This window comes from Passer montanus, unplaced genomic scaffold, assembly GCF_014805655.1.
Source record: "Passer montanus isolate IOZ18808 unplaced genomic scaffold, ASM1480565v1 scaffold18, whole genome shotgun sequence".
In the NCBI taxonomy this organism is placed as follows: domain Eukaryota; kingdom Metazoa; phylum Chordata; class Aves; order Passeriformes; family Passeridae; genus Passer; species Passer montanus.
Genome location: NW_024365381.1, coordinates 12,845,958 through 12,861,470, shown reverse-complemented (window position 1 = coordinate 12,861,470; position 15,513 = coordinate 12,845,958). Strand labels below are relative to the sequence as shown.

General features: G+C 38.9%; 1 protein-coding gene across 10 annotated transcripts in view; it reads left to right on the top strand.

Annotated features, from left to right (window-relative positions):
- PHF21A (PHD finger protein 21A) overlaps positions 1-15,513 on the top strand; it is a 132,211-nt gene that overhangs the window by 68,962 nt on the left and 47,736 nt on the right. The gene's annotated exons all lie outside the window — the stretch shown is intronic.

Below are 15,513 nucleotides of genomic sequence, written 5' to 3'. Positions count from 1 at the left end.
ATCTTGACCTGAACTGCTCTTTGAACTGCTCATCTTGACCTGAACTGCTTCTGACAAGGAGACAGGTAAAATATTTTTATATATTGAAATAATGTAATTACCTTTCCTGCTTTCAAAATGTGCTATGAAATCGTAATTGGTTTGGTAGCTTAACCCTTGAGAAAAATTAGACTTTGTCTTTTGGTGACAAATGGGAAATGAAATGGTAGAAAGAGTCTTTTTTTACATAATGATGCCCATACCTAAATAAATGAATGCAAGATCTTCACCACACTACATTGTGGCTATGAGTTCTAAAAGTTTTTAAACAAAATCAGTTTATTTCCTATTTTCCAAAAATTATTTACATAATAATCTTTCAACGTTCCTTTGCTGTTCGGTTTTTAAAAGGGCTAAGAGGACTAAGTTTTTTTCTGTAGCATTTATTCACTTAACTTCATCTGAATCAATTATCGAAGTCTAATTCATATTAGAATCTTTCTAAATCTTATTTGTGTTGTCTGTTACTGAATTAATTACACTTTGGTTGTTTCTGAGATCAGAATCAGGAGAATACATACTCAGGATCCTAGGCCTACTGCTAATTCACGTAGTGCTGTATCATTTCTGTGTTACGTCTTTGCTTTTTTTAAAAATAATTTTTCACATTGTGCAAAAACTGAGATTCCCAAAGAAACATTCCAGTTTTCCAATGCCACATATATTTATTGATGGATTTTGCTATGACATTGCTGACCGGCTTGTCTGAGCTAAGCAAAATGACTTACACTGAAGAAAAGATGCTTAAGCTGTAATTTCTAGGATTCTTTTTGCATCTGTTAATATAGTTATAGTATTTACATTTTAGTCTGGTAGTGTATATAAAATACCTGTTTCTGTCACTTTCTCAAGTCCTTCGTATTAAATTCCTTTGTACTTTCATGGTATTTTATATATATGCTCAGTGCCTGTTTCTTCTGTAATTTTATCATCTTGATTCTAACATCATCTCTTTGGCTCTCCCTTATCATATCAAGATATATCAGATATAAAGTTACAGGCATATATTAATGCTCTGTGAAGAAGACCTGTCACAAAGATATAGTTTTGATTTTCTCTGTAAATTTTTGACCTTAACCATCCATTGATTCCTCAGCAGCCCATCAGGTTGGTGGCTTCCTGCTTTGATGCGTTTCGGGAATGCTTTGGTGTTGCTGTTGTAACTCTGCTCTTTTCTGTTCACATTTCCTCTTGTGTCTTATTTCCATCTTTCATTTCACCTGTCATAAATGATGCTTCCTCCCACAGTTTGTGAGTGGTGAGTTTTTCCTTTCAAGGTTACGTGTTTGCCTCTAGTAACCTCTTCAATCACACCAGAAGTGAAATGAGTTATTTTTTACATTTTTCCTTCCTATTCTGTATGGGTTTTTTGCTTATTTTCTGGATTCTATAAACCTTTTTTGCTAAAAGGCTTTTTGGTAAATCTTGGTATTTTAGTTTCCCTGCTTTTATTTTAAGGCATTTTGACCCACATAATTTTTCTGAAGTTTTAAGCTGGCAGTTAGTGTTTGGAATTCCAGGTGTTCAACACATGCCCTTTTCCAAAGGGATGCTCTCTGGGCAGTATTCACACACATTTGTGTGGATGTGTCTGCTTAGCTAGCTTGTGTGCTTGTAGGAGTTTCCAGGCACAACCACAGAAAACTGGTGAAGCTTGTGAACTGAGCCAGGGGGTAGTTCTGGATTTTTTTCCTCCCCTTTTGAAATCTAAAGTAACACAATGCAGGCAGCTGTGCTGATGCTTTTAAGTCTTTGGCTTAGATTCAAAGGAAGTGCTTTCCATTAGAGCATCCCCTGCCCGATAGACAGATATCACGGTTGGAGCCAACATCTCCATTTTATGGCATTCCCCAGCCAGGCTTTCTGCTTCCTTTCCTCTCCTCCGTGCTTCAGTGATCACCACCTTGTGTCATCTTTCTGCTACTGCACCGTCTTTCCTTGTTGGATTTTAATGTCCCTGGCAGGAATCTGTTCCAGCCCAGAAACAAAGACCAGACCAGCTCTGGGCAAGTACGTGTATTTTTCATTTCCGTGCGCTCATATAAGTCAGCTGTGTGTTGGAATATATTTCCTTTCACTGCTCCTCCCTCAGCACACACAGAGAAGTGTTCCTTCTGTAATTATTTTAGCAAACTTTTTGTTTGTGGGGGATAGAATAAGCCAAAGTCACAGTGAAAGTGCTGACCCAAAGCAAGGTCAGGTTTTGTTCCAAAACATCAAAACAGATCTGTAAGATTGCAGCTGAGAAAAACTTTCTTCACTGATTATTGGGAAAAAATGCTGTACCCTAAAGGGAGATAAAGACAAATTAAAAGCACCAATGTCCTGCTAGGAAGTTATTTACCTTGAGCTACTATGACATAGCATATAGCATTTTCCTGTGGTGAATAATCAGGATAGCCAAAGGAGGCAATGGCAGTCTTTCTGCTTCTGTACCATAGAAATCCATGCAGGAAGGTGTCTTCTTTGTGTAAATCTGGAGCCAGCTTTGTCCTGCTTCATGTTAAAACCATAGCAAAAATGGTCCCAGGCTGGTACTTTGGTTGCTGTAATTCTGACAGAGGTGGCATTGACACACTGTACAATTCTTTATTCTACATGGTATTAAATAAAGGCCTCTCGGTATTTCTATATCTGAAGAAATAACATGCATTCCTAGTTGTAATTAATTATCAGAAAAATGTAGGTAAGATAACAGCCTTGACACTGTAACAGGACCTGACCAACCTTGCTACCGAACTGGACACCCATTTCATTAATTACAGAAAAGAATGTAATAAAATTCAAAAATGTAATAATAATACTACAATATTATAATGTAATAAAAATGTTTGACCACAGTGCCAAATGTCTAAAGTCATACTCCTGGAGAAAACTTGTTTTCACTGGCTCAGAGCCCCATCTGCTTTTATTGATTTTAGCGCCTTTAAAATTAGTCTTTTTTTGCTTAGGCCTTAACACTGCATTTGGGGGACCTATACTTGATTTTTGTTTCTAAATTAATCTCTCTTTCAGTTTTCCCATATGTGAAGTTAAAGAATAATGAATACTTTACTCCCTACCAACATTACAAGGTTATTGTGAAGATTAACTATGCTTGTAAACATTATATAAAGGCCTGAATATTGCCAGCAGTATTACTGTGCTTTATTAGGTATTTGCCTGGTTCATCCTATAAATAAATGTGTACCGTTCGATGATGAGTAGTTAGCTGTTGATAATTAAAAGAAAAAAAAGCCAAGAAAAAAAGATTGTTCATTTAAATATCTCCTTTTATTTTAAAATGCACCTACTTAAAATTATTGCAAATCAATGTCATGCCCTGCTTCAATTTGAATAAATCTAATTTTAATAAAGATAATATTAAACAGTACAAGGTTGTTTCTGATATCCTAAAGAGCTCAAATGAACTGCCTTATGAAAATGTGTTCAATTGAATTATGACAGTGGTAGTCCTGTCTGCAGGTAAAGAGCATATTTCCTCATTTATGTGTATTCAGTTGATTTTGGTTTATAATTGCTTCATAAAGAGCTGAAAAACAATAATGACGAAAATGTTTTGTATCTTAATCTATAAGTAAAAAGCAGCTGAAGAAAATCTTGAAGGACATGTTTACTAAAAACAGTTCAGTTTTGTCTTATCAGATGGTCCTTCTCTGTTTAATACATCTGTTTTAAATTCAAATCAATCCTTGATAAACTTCCATTCTCCTCAAATACACAACACATTCGGTATATTTGTGCTGATCTTCTCTAAAACCTCTAGTGTTCTGGTACAATATTAATATTCTTCTTGCCATAAATTATAGTCAGATATTAAAACAATGTCTAGTAACAAGAAATAATAATTTTTGAACATAGTAATCTATATGTGCATGATTTGAATAAATGTATGTTTAGTTTTGGTTTTGCTTTAAAATTATATTGATCTGAGTTAAAAAAAATAGGTAAACATTTTAGGAGCTGTTTGTTGCATTGTCTTATAGATTCACTGGCAGTGCAAACCAGCTTTTTTTCTACAAAGTTAAAAAGAAATACAAACTCAGAAAATATTAAAACTCAGCTGTTTAAATGAAGATATTTCTGTTCAAAGAAAAAATGAAAATCAAAGTTCACAAACTTTCTTGTGCACCTTAATGAATAAAATGTATCCTTAGATTTTAATTTAACTCATCTGGTAGTGTATAGCACGTACAGGTCTTTGTGCCTAGGAGTCAATCAGGGCAACAGCACTGCCCAAGTCTCTCTTTGTCCACATGACCTGTTTTGTTCATAATGTCACTACTGCATCCATCCAGTGTCAGTGGATGTTCACTTTATCTGCATACCTGGACAGAGAGGTATGTTAAAAGCAAGGTCAACAGTGCTGTGCTTTTTCTGCAACATCGTAGGTTGCTGTACCTTGTAACTATTCTGTTGGTTGGTAGATTACCTGCTTGCCTTCCCTTTTATTCCAGCCACAGCAGAAACAGCAGAGCTGAAGAAACGAGTGGCAACTAGGCTGAACTTTTCAGTAATGTAGCAGTGAGTAATAGCAGCATGTAACCACAGCCTTGCCATCAGCACCCAGAAGTGAACGTGTAATTCTCCATACTGGAATGATGCTAACATCATAGTTCACATTTTGCTGTTTGATTTTTTCAAGAGGATGATTCTGCTGGGCATGACTTCTTTACTGAAAACTTCTGTCATTTCAATATGTTCTATAGGCTTTTCTGGTGTTTTTTATTGGACAGACTTAAATGGATAGTCTTTGGGGGAGTTGATATAAATTAGAATTTCACATTTTAGTCACAGCATGGTTTTGTCACACCTGTTTGTGCATCTACCCTGATTAATATTCAGCTGATGTCATTCTGATGTAACTTGATTTGAAGCCGAAGTCCTGAGCTCATCAGAAAGAGCTTCTAGTGGCAAATGAGAATGCTGACACTCCAGAAATGCTTTAAGGCTTTAAAAAACATGTGAAGTGGCTTTTCTCTGTATATTCAAGAAGTTAAAGCAAAAGCCAACTATTTAAAATGAAAAATTGCTAGCCCTCAGTCAATACAATGTGTCTGTCATAATGTGCTCACAAAGAAACCATATTAATTTTTAATCATCAAGGACATAGCTGATACCATGTGGAGAACTTCAAAACCAGGCATTTTAAAAAATAATATTGTGTTCATGCATCAACAACAATACTTCAAACTTCAGAAAATGTTGATATTCACTGATAGGCCTAAGCTTTCAAAACATTATTCCCTCTAGGAGCTGACTTTCAAATAGGTAATACTGGCCTCTGTATATTTCTGGAAGTTTAATTTTGAATTATTGCTTACTCTCCCTGTTCTTTTGTAGCTCTAACTCAGAACCTGTCACAGTGGAGATGTGCTTTTGATGCAGATACATTGTTCTGATAAGTCTTGTAACTTTTGCCAGTGCCTTGCACTGAGCTGTATTATTGTAATTTGTCATCTCCATGAGAAGCAAACTGGACACCTGGAGGTTATTAGAGATGATAAAAAGAAAGGTGTCCTGCTGTCATGCATTCAGTTGGTGTTCTTACTGCCTTCCCATTGTCTACCTGGAGTTACATAGAGCATCTGCATAAATACACACAAACATTCATTATCCCTGTTTGGGGAACTGCAGTCATTTCTACTGGAACTGTGTCTTAGTGCAGTGTGTTTCAGAATCCAAAACATGCAATAAATGTACTATAACTTATCAAAAGGCAACATTTGGATTTTTCCTAGTCCACATATGGGTTTGGGAATTCTGTAGCTGATTTAAGTAGCTTCTGTTTATACTGTATGGAGTTCACTTCAATGTGGAAAAGGACTTGAAAAGGTACTTTTAGAAGAGGTTTAAAAAATATTAGTGGATGTGAGACATTTCAGAAGAAGTTTAGCACAGATTGAGAAGGGACAGCAGGTGCTGCTCCTCAGCTTGAGTGGCAGAGAGTTCTAATGCCCTGCTGGTCAGCCATCCTGTACAGACAGGCCTCATAGTTTTGTACAGCTTCTTAAAGCTACTGCTTCTGCTTTGGCTTTCTGCTTTGGAAAGAAGGTTTTTGGAGGGGGGAAACAGCAGTCAGTGGCATGTGTTACGTGAGAGTTCTCAGTAACTCTGTTACAGGCAAAATGCAAATAAGAAAACCCATTGGACTCATCTGACAGTGCTTATTTGCTGGAAGCTGTCATCTTTTGCAGCATTTTTTCTTCTCTGTAAGAAATAAGGAAAAATATTTGTAGTCTTAAGGTGTAGTTATCCACAAATAACAACTTAATTTTAGGTTTTTTCTGAGCCAACTGAGAGTAGAAAATGTTTTTAAGGAAAAAGGCTCTGAGACTTATTTGAACAGCTTTAAACAATTTAATGCTTTGCATATTACAATACAGTTGTTTTCTACTTATAGTTGGTAGAGTTTTGCAGACCAGAATTTGAGTTGTGATCTTAGAGAATTTCTAAGAGTCCTCTTCACTACATTCTGTATCAAATTTTTCATTGCTCTGTATACAGTATTTCAGGAAGAAGTAAAATAAAAATGCCAGAACTATTTGATACAGAAGTTAATAAATAAATCCAATGAAGATTGAGGAATAGTATTGACTTAATTGATTCTTCAAGTGAAGCAGATGGGACCTGTAGATAACACATAGCTTTTTCAGGTAGAGCTTTAAGACAATCCTCCCACTAAACTGAAACCTGACAGAAGGCCTTGCGTGTGATCCTTGGTAGAGTCTGGGTAGGAACATGCCTGCAGGATGTCTTGCAGAGCTTTGTTCACTCCAAGGGAGGAGACGTGGCAGTGACTGAATGAATGTAGAAGATGGATTTTTATAGTTCATGTGCAGTGGAGTAGAGGGTGGGAGGGCAGTACCCGATAAACCAGACTATATAGGAGTACTTCATATGTGTGGTATCTGGTGATATTAAACACAAAATTAAAACAAACAGATGCTGGTGCTTGTGCAGCATTCTCTCTCAGGAGAAATCCCTCTGCTTTGTACTTACTCTTCCCTTCTCATTCTATCCCTGTAAATTTTGGGTTCTTTTTCTACATTGAGGTAGAGAAAGGAAGATAAGAAGTGTCCTTGGCTTAGAAAGCTCTTGGGGAAAAGAGATGTATTTTTGTATTATCTTAAGCTGAAAAGGGAAATGAATGTCATCTGTCACTTTTTGGGCAAGTTCTCCAACCACAAGGACACGTGCAGCCAAGCATTGCCGGAGTAATGTGGGTAGATGCCTAAGTGTGCAGAAAAGATGTGATTTCAGGCCTTCTTTCTCTTCAGGACTTCCTTCAGGCAGATTTGGACTGATGGGACTCCAGGTGTTGTAAATACTTCTTTTGTGTTCACTCTCCCTAAGTGTAGTGTATGGAGGTTGCCCCAGCATGGTCATTTGAGTGTGTGTGTATTAGCCAGGACAAAGCATTTGGTTCCACAGTGTGGAGCTCTGCTGCACTAGGCAGTAGGAAAAAGTTTAGAAAAGGAAGAATGAAGTAGCTCCAGAAGCTAGACTGACTTCTCTTGTACAATGCCTTTGGGTTCAGTTCACTAATGGTTATTCCTCGCATTTCACATGCGAGTGGTGACAGATGACTTTGCTGTCCTTTTAGGTTTGAGGCTTATGTACAGTGGTTTGAACTGCAGTTTTTGCTTTCTTAATCTCTCTATTAGTCTAGAGGAAGCAAAAGTAGGGAAGGAGATTGGGTTGGTAAATTGCCATTGCTTTTCTATTTCTCTTAGGTGTAAAAAGTAAAGGCTAAAGTAATCTTTTGTACAGCTTTATTGCTGCATAGCCGAGGGTGAATTGTGGAAAGTGAATTTACAGGAAGTAGATTCTTTCTCAAATTAAATATATTCTTTTATTTAACTGTTGTGGTTAGTGTATTTTTACTGGTTCATTTTCCTTAAAAGTATTAGGTTCCAGGAAGACTTTAGACAAAGTTAATATTAATGAGTAGTTTTAAAAGAAAAGTTTAATTATTAATAATACCTCAGAAAGTCAGTAATGTACTGGAACAAAAATGGTAGCTTCCTGAAACAAGATTGTTGGAGTAAGGCTCTTCAATCAGTGATTTCCAACAGTATCCCGGAAAACAATTTAGTAGAGTGCTCTGTTCAACATCTGGCTTTCTCATTTTTAAAACCTCTGTTCTTTCCGTTTCCACACTTTTTTAAAAAGGTGTTTCTGTTTTAAGTAGAGACATGTTCTTGTCAAGATGAAACAGAAAAAATGGTTGCATTTCTGTTTGATTCTATGTGTCCTTATAAGTTTTCTTAATTATTACATTGTTATTTTTAGCTAAGTTCATCTTTGCACTTTCCTTATTTAAACTTCCTTTTTACAGGATTCTAATTTTATCTTGAATTTTTTGTAGCATATTCCTCCTTACATGTTCAAACCTAAGTTGAAAGATAAAAAGGTTGATTTTTTGCATTCACCAATATCAGTTTAACTCAGCTCTTCCAACTTTTAAAGGCTTATTTTTGCTTAATAATGTAAACAGAAGGCCTGGTTGGGATTAAAATCTCTAATATATGAAACAATTGTGCTGACAGTTGTGGTGTTTCCCCTGCAAACAGTGCAAAAACATCAGGACAGAGGAAAGGAGAAGTTTTTTTCTAAGTGCCTGGATACATTTAACTGTTTTATTTATAAAGTTTGGGAGCAGCAGATTAATCGCAGAAATGTGGAGTTAAGAAAAATCAGTTCTTGTTCTTTGCAATGCTGGGGTTTCTGCTGACCCGTCAGCCCCTCGGGCTCCTGCTCCCACAGAGCTGCTGGGACAGAGGAGGGCGGTGCCTCAGCCTCCACACACAGCGACATATGGTGTGTGGGACATCATCAAAATACATGAGAAGCAAGTGAAATTTCCAACACCTGTCTTCTGTTGTGTGTCCATGTAATTTCAGTTACGGTATTTTTGTCAATGATGATTTTTTTTTTTAGAAAATATTCATGTGTATTTAATCTGACAGTTATTCATGAAAGAAAACTAAGAAAAAACCCAGCAACCAACAACAGGTTTTGCCACTGGCTATCATAATAAATATGATACTTTTTGTCCTTGTGCGAGTGGATTGCAGGAAGCTTTGAAACAAGGGCCTTTCATTAGCTCTCAGCATGGCTCTGTCTTGACAGAGTTAATGGAATAGTGGGAGAAGTAACAAAAGCAATTTGTTGGTGTGTTTGCCAAAAGTACAGCTATTTTTAAAGTAATGTTTGAATGTGCATTGGATTTCCTAGAACCTCCTCCTATTTTGAGTAGAAGCACCAGATTAGAGCTGTGGTTTTATGCAGGACAGTCAAATATATGGATTTGGCCTGCCAACTTAAATGCTGACTGGGTGAGTCTTTTTTCTTTTGTATTGGGATTGTGTTTCGTGTCTGATATTGAAGAAATATCCTCGTACAATCTATGCTATTTCATTTATAAGGCAAAAAACCCCAAAAAATTGTCACCCTGACAGATTAAATGGTTTGTGTCCATGTTCAATAATAAAATGTTAGAACTGAACAGAAACACAAATAGAAGTGAGTGAGCATTTCTTGCCTTTGAGTTCACCGCACATTCCTTAAGGCCATATATGTTGTAGAACAGCCTTTTTCTCAACTTCTGCTTTGCAGCTTTGCATGTTGAAGGGACTTACAAATTCAGGATCTGAAACACTAAAATGTGTGATGCTGGAGAGGCCTGGAGTACCTGTTGGACAGCTGGCACTGGCACACATCTCTGAGGGGTGCTTGTTAGAGTCCTGGCTGGCAGGACAGCAGTAGAGGTTTCTGCTGCTTTTAACTGTGAAACCTTTTCTGTGCATGGATGTGGCCAGGCAGATTGCTGTTAGGAGCATGGGGAAATTAGTATTTGTTTTCAAGCATCTTGGCATATCAGGCATCTATCCTCATATGTCATGCAAGTTAGAGCAAGGTGCCAATGAAGGTGGGGTTGCAAGGCTGATCCCTGTACAGGCCCTTCACTTAAGAGTTGGACTCAATGATCCCTTCCAGCTCAGAGTATCCAGTGATTTTGTAAATCATACTTTGGTATAACTCACAGAAATGCAGAGGCAGATTTCTTGTACTATTAATTTATTCACATTTTTTATATATGTGTGTGTTTGTTTTGGTTATGTTCTTCTCATTTGAAGACAGATGAAACTGGACCAGCCTTTGCTCTAAGGTGGAGGAGCCTGAAAGCCTTTTGCTGAACACCTGCTTGGCTGTACCTCATTGGCCACGAGGGTGGATAAGTCTGAGTGGATGTAAAGTTCAGCTTTGGTTGTGCCTGGCAGGGAGCAGTACCCAAGCTCATGTGCCAGCGGTGCCACATCTAGGGGAAGGGACCCCTGTCTTTGGTGGGGTGCCTGGGCTGCTCCTCCTGCTGGCTTTTTCCAGCTGCCATGCACCACTGGAGCACTGCACAGCAGCTGGAATGGGATTGGCGATGGAAGTCTCAAAAGTCTTGTTCGCTCTTCTTTTAGAGCCTATGCAAATGCCATAATGTGCATTAGGAGTAAATAATGTCACACAAGAGATGTTTAGTGCTGACTGTGGAGTTAAATCTAGAACAGTTTTTGTCAGGAGATGAGCATGACTGAAAACTTTACAGCGTAACAGCAGTACTTCAGTTTCACTGCAGACAGCTTTCGGTGTGGTTTGAGATCGGAAAAAAAGTCGTGGAAATTTAAGTTCAACTTAAATTGGCGGTGTGCTTTTTACATTGCTGCACATTTTCATCTCCGCTGGTGCCTGCTGAGTAGCCGGGAGAGGCAGGCAGGCAGGGAGGGAGGGAGGGAAGGCGGAGCGGCCGCGGTCCCCGCTAGATGGCGGCCGTGCCCTCCCGGCTCCGGCGCCGCGGAGCTCCCGCCTGGGCCGGGCGGAGCTGCCGCGCCCCCGGCGCCGGGACAGCCGAGCGCTGCCTGCCACCGCCCGCAGCCCGCGCCTTGTTCGGCACGTCTGTGTCTCCTTGTAAGCTTCTGCTTTCTCTGGTGCTAGCATTTCAGAAAGCGAAGGTCGAAACTCCGTTGCAACTGGACTTTTCTCAGTATGCTCCAAGAAGAAGAAGAAAGTTTTATAAAACGGAATTAACAACTAGATTATTTGTTAACCATTGTGGTCGTCTGACCGCGAGAAAAAGTGCAGTAGAAGAGATGCCTCTTGTTTATTTTTGGCTTGCTTTAGTATGGTTTCGGTTTTTTTCAGTATCCATTATTTTTAATTCCCTCTAAGGTAAATTTGTGAGGTTTTGGATTTTTTTGTGATGTAGCAGTTTTAGCTCATTTAAAAAGAATTCAAAAGTTAGCACTTCATTGTTGGTTTGTTTTTGGTTTTGTTTTCTTTTTTTGTTTTGAGGGAGAGATGGGGTTAATGTGAAGGACCTACTCGTGCATTAAATAGGTCATTTCTTTGAAGACCAGGTCTTGAGGATGTCAGAATTTCTGCTACTAACTTCCATGTTCTGTTAAAGTAAATTTTTAGTCTTACAGTGCAAACATCCTGGAGTGCAAATTTTTCAAGATGCATTGGGCAGCCACTAGTTTGAACAGCATGAGTTTATTTTCAGTGCTTGTTTTTTACTGCCAGAATTTCACTATTCAGATTTCTTACTCTGAATATCATTCTGACCCTACTTAATTGGAAATTAATACTGAAACATTTGTAGAGGAAAGTTTTGGAGAACATATTTATTTTAGTGTGCGCATACGTTGTATAATTGAGTAGATTTGGGAAAAACTACAACATCAGAAAACAATAGGCAGAAATGTTTAGTACTCTGATTTTTGAAGAAAATACAGCAGCAAAAGTATTTAGGTGTGTAAAGTAAACCTTTTAAATTTAGGTGTGTAAAAAGTCTAAACTGTCTGAAATTTGTCAAGACAGGGCACATTCTGAGCATTACTTACTCAGTATGTTTGTATTGGTGGTGCAAAAGATTATTTTTTTAATGACAGTATTAGAAGAGTTGAATACCATCCTAGGTATGAACCCCTTATATGAATCCCTTATAGGGACTATTAATCAGTTATGCTGTTGTGCTTGGCTGAAATTTCAGTGCAATAGCAGATGCTGTGCAACTTGCAAACACAACTTTAATCTGTGCAATATCTCTGCAGAATAGAATGTCATGCTTTGAAATGTGTGCAGTATGTGATTAGCAGTAGAGTTTGTGAGGGGAACCTGGTTATTTGTCCCAGTCTCTTGATACTTACACTAAATTGTGATTAAAGTAACTTCATCTGCATGACATCAAGGAGCTTCTACACTGTGGCAGTACCATCCCTTACAACTTAAAGGTTGTAAGCTATTTCCTACTTACTTCCAGTCCATTTTGCTCTTCCTGTTAAAATGTTAAAATTTTAGTAAGCATTAACACTTCACAAATTCTCTTTTTCATTATTCTGTTCCTTGTCTTTCACTTTCTGTGTGAAACACAGGTAGCAGTTATGTATGATGTGGGAGCACAGCCCCAGCTGTATATCTGAAGTTTAGGTAGTGTCATCTGAGTTTAAGGCTAACCAAGCCTCTCCACATCCTTAGTCACATTTCTGCATCCTAATGTCATTTGCAGCTAATTCCCACTAGCTGTGCAGAGTTGTCAGGTATTTTAATTTTTATAATAGATGTGTCATTTCAGCCCTCAGCTCTTCACCCTGTAGTACTGAGGCACTCTGGTCATTCTGCTCCTTGCAAATGCCTGAGTGGCTTTCCTGAAATGCTGTTAGCGTCACCGCGGTGTGTCTCCCTGGCTCTGTTTGCCATTGCACGAGTCAGGGAACGCAGCAGAGCAGGCAGCTTTCCTTCAGCCTCAGCCTGCCGTGCGAGAGAGCCCCTGGAGCCTCAGGCTGTGGTGCTTTCAAGGGACACGGCTTTGAACGGGAAGGGTTGGGGTGGAAGAGGGGTGCTGAGGAGCAGGTGATGGGCGGGTGCTAACCTGGCTGTCTCGGAGCCCACCTTGGGCAGCTCTCTAGCCCCATGATGCCGGGTCCCAGCTCCTCCCGGGTGTTGAACAGGAGGAGAGGCTCGGGTACCAGCAGGCGGCTCCGAGCCGTGTGAGGGGTGGTTGTTCTCAGCTGGCAGCGCCAGGCGCTCCCGAGCGATGAGGTGGCACTTGCAAGCCAGACTGGAGTCCTTCTGTAAATAGTACTGGGTGGCAGTGCTGCAGAGGGGAACGATTTATGAAGAGAGAGTGTCTGCAGTTTTAAATAAAGTGTTACAACAGCTGCACAGACCCAGATTTTAAGGTTCTGTGTTCCAGTTTTAAATGTTACAGTCCCTCTAATTTTGGATTATTTTGACTAGGCACAGCTGTTAAGCCTTTCTCTCTTCCTTCTCCTCTCCCCGAAGAACATAAGCCTCTAAAAGTCTATGGTTATCTGTTGTAATATGAGTTTTGCTGGCTATCACATATTGAATGAATGTTATTAACTACCTGGTGATTAATTTGGAAGAGAGAATGGAGAGTAACTTGCAATAGGACAATGACCAAATAGAAAGATATACCTGAACTTGTAGCAGAAGATTTTTCAAAATAATGTGCCTAAAAAGACACATTTATTAAGAAATTCTTTAACTTGGTTTGTTTTGTGAATCATATCTATATATGTCACGTCTGAAATTCTTATAAAAAGCTTTTACAGGTGTTTCTTCAGAAGGGTTTTACTCTTGTTGCCTAAACCAACTGCCCTATTACAGTTGCCTTCCTGGGATGTTGAGTTAATCAATGCCTTTCAGAAGTAAGATCACCTGACCTGTGTAACAACAGGCCAGTTACATTACTAAGAGCACATATTAAATGCTTGTGCAGTTTTGTTAATGTTAACTAAAATAACTCACTAATTTAGTTTCCTGAAGTAAAATACGGGGTATTTTCTACACCTGAATGTCTTTTGCAAAATGTCACAAAAAATACCATATCAGGGTAAACAACAAAAACTTGAACCATATCACAAAATGCAAGTTGTGGCATTAAACAAACCCTACAAAACATGGATTACAAATTTGCCAGTTCATAATGGGTTAAGTAAATTGATAAAATCATGTTTTGGGATCTGTTTTTTGCTTTTAATCTCTGATGGTGATTTTCCAGCAGTCTAGTTTTAATGAAAACATTTACTCATGTAAATGAGGGTTTCAATTTGCTTGTGTTGACAATATTATTTATTTTCAAAGGGAAAAATCCTTCTTTTCTTTACCACCTACTTGCAGAAATCTTTTGGAATGTACTAAGGAAATGTCATCCTTCCTTTGACATTCATGTTTTGTTTGGGTTTTTTCTTTTATTTTAGTTTCTATGAAGTAATGTAAACTCTAGCTTAATTTGATCTGGCATCCCCGCAGTTGAACATTTCTAAGTATCTTGTATTGTGGCCCATCTGGGTTGTCATAGAAACCAGAGACCTCCATCCTCCTCATTGTTGTTGCAAATGGAATGCAAACAGGGCATCAAAGTGACATTTTTTGTAGTACAAGTGAGAGCCCTGTGAAGATCCAAACCGAAAGGGTTCTTACTGGACTTGTGCTCCTGTGGCCTGTTGTAGCAGTTGTTACAGTATACCCTGTTTTCTCTTGAATATCTAGCAGCTGGGCCATAGAGGAAAATGTGAGCATCGTGAAAAAGCCAAGCTTGTGTAGTTAATCTTGTCCACAGCTTTTTCCTTTCTATCTCTCCTTGATGTATTTGTCCTGGACTGGACTGTTAACTAGTAAGGAGATCAGAGCATGTTACTGCAAATCATTTGCGCTGCAAGGGGCTGAAAGAACCAATTATGTAGCATGTCCATGTGGTTTAATGTTTCTCTGCACTGATCTTCTATCCTCTTACAAGAAAAAACAGCCAAATACTTCTGGCAAATGTGTTGAAAGTTTTCACTTGCAAAATAGTAGAAATGCCAAGTGATCATTCTTCAAATCTGTATGCATTTAACAGATATAATTGCAGAATCACACGCGGCTTCCCTTCCCCCACGTACGCTCCAGCTGTGTACTCAGCAGTTCTGCTGGCTTGCTGCTGAATGGTCCTGTCTCCTCCCCAGGACAAAGAACCTTTGAAATCGCTGCTGAATACTCGCCAGTGCTGCCAATTGTACATGATTGTGGATTTCCAAAATAGGTTGAGAAATAATTTTCTAAATAGTGACTTGCTCATCGACTGAGAGACAGGCTCCGTCAGCACAAAGGGGGCACAGGAACAGTTTGGTTTTGTGTGTGGGAGAAAAATCTTAGTACAGTCTGTTCATGCTGAGCATGCTGTTGCTGGCCTGAAAGCAGCTGTCTCTATAGCCTCGGCTGCTGGTGCAGTTTCTTGGGCAATGTGGGTCACTGGGCAGGCTTCTGATCTTCTCTAAATTGATTAAGGAAATGAGATTCTGCCCCTGTGCAAAAGATGAATCCTCTAGTTCAGAGAGCTACGCAGTATGAAACTCTGTGCTGCAAGAGTTAAAGGCTTGGAGCAAAACCCCCTCTTTCGTCATTGCTCTGGTA